Raw genomic sequence first — 1,943 nt, forward strand, 5'->3', positions numbered from 1 at the left:
CATTTTTTCCATAACTGCTTCATTTTGTTCAAAGTCACAGTGGTTCTGGAGCACACCTGAATCACTGGGACAAGGCAGGCCGGGTTGCCAGTCCATCCCAATGCATCAAAAACACACACCTGTGGACACTTTTGCACAATCCACCTACCAACATGTTTTTGGCAGAGGTGGAAAGTAACGAATTACATTTACTTACTGTAATTGAGTAAAAATATTAACATATAAAAAGTTAAAAGTAACTTTTACTCTGAGTACTCTTTTTTTAAGTACATTTTAACACCTGTAATTTTACTTGATGAATAAAATTTCATCAAATTAACTGTTAGTACTCTTTCCACCTCTGGTTTTTAGACTGTGGGAAACAACTGAAGGAAACCTGCACAGATTTGGCATGAACCCTCAAGCCCTGGAGCTGTGGCTGTGAACCTATTTGCAGCACCATCATGCCTCACTGGAGGTTTTACTTAATACTGTAAATAATGTAAGGCCTTAATAATCCCACATGAAATATTAACAAGGGTATTTCTGAACCTAAATTAGTACAATTTTTACATTATGTATCCAATGATTAATTTTTATAGGCATATGAAAGAGAATGAGAGTGAATTCAATTCTTTAAAATAGATCCGACTGCGTTTTACAGGTCTTCAAATGATGATTTGTGTAACTGCATTCATCGAGAGTATTTTTTCATCAAGCATCACCCACCCACCTTAACCGCGCCATTCCTGGCCGTTTTCCTTGGGCACCTCACTGAGGAGGGTTCTGACGTCAGTCACGGCAATCTCTCTTCTTCACACGCATGCACACACACAACTTAGCGCTCTGTTTGGGATCTGGCATTGGCAGGCTTGAGGAATCAGCCCACGCTAAAACCAGTGTGAGGCTCTGGGGAGTGGATGGAACTTACACTGCTGGCAGGCTCAGGCTTATTACCATCCACACACCACCACAGAATGAAAAACAAACACACACACACACACACAGTTCTGCTCATACGCTACACCCTCACTCTCCCAGGTATAAAGACACAGAATGCATCATACACTAATGTTTAAATGGATTGTACCTTGATGCTTTAATTTTGCTACAAAATCCTGCAAGTGGCTGTTTCACATCGTCCAATAAACAATGCTATGAGATGAAAAGGAAGTTAATTTCCCATTGATTACAACACCAGTCTTGGAGGGGTTTAACAGTCTAAATTTGTAGCTCATGGTACGTATTACTTATATATTGTTTGCACTTCCACAATTATAGTGTAACTGTAGAGCAATGGAATGGAACACACTACTCTAATAATCCACATGGTCAATGCCAAGTGTCATCCAACACCTTGGGGAAAGGTTAGAGTGTGTGATCTAGAACTGATCATCCAAAATCAATACCTGACCTTACACTCGTACAGCTGAATACAATCAAAACCTCAGAGCAATATTCAAACATGTTGCACATAACCTTCCCAAAAAGAGTAGAGGCTGATATCGGTACCTTTGAGTTTAGAAGACACATTGGGTCTGATGTTGATGGTGTCTAAGCTTGGTTACTATATGACATTACGCAGTGAGATATATGAGGTAGTGTCATGTTGACTGAGCTCCAGCTTCACTTTGGTCTAAATCCTTGGTCTGTGCTCCCCACAGGGCCTTGTTCTGAAAGGTCTCCGACTACAGACCTGACCCAAACATAGTGAAGGACACAATGACCACTGCCTCAACTCCCTTAGCTAGAACAGAACGTTCACACATGGAGCCCAAATCAGACAACTGTATCTCCATGCATGCCAGGCTTCTTAGCTTAAAGGCCACTTCTCAAGTTACAAAACTAGGGTACACTTTTATCAGGGTCATGGTAGTGTGAACAAAACAACAGGAGAAATGGTGTAACAGGGAAATATGCAAACTTGAAAATAAATATTACAAAATCTACAGTGTTGGAGCCAA

Source organism: Hoplias malabaricus, chromosome 1 (assembly GCF_029633855.1).
Source record: "Hoplias malabaricus isolate fHopMal1 chromosome 1, fHopMal1.hap1, whole genome shotgun sequence".
NCBI lineage: Eukaryota > Metazoa > Chordata > Actinopteri > Characiformes > Erythrinidae > Hoplias > Hoplias malabaricus.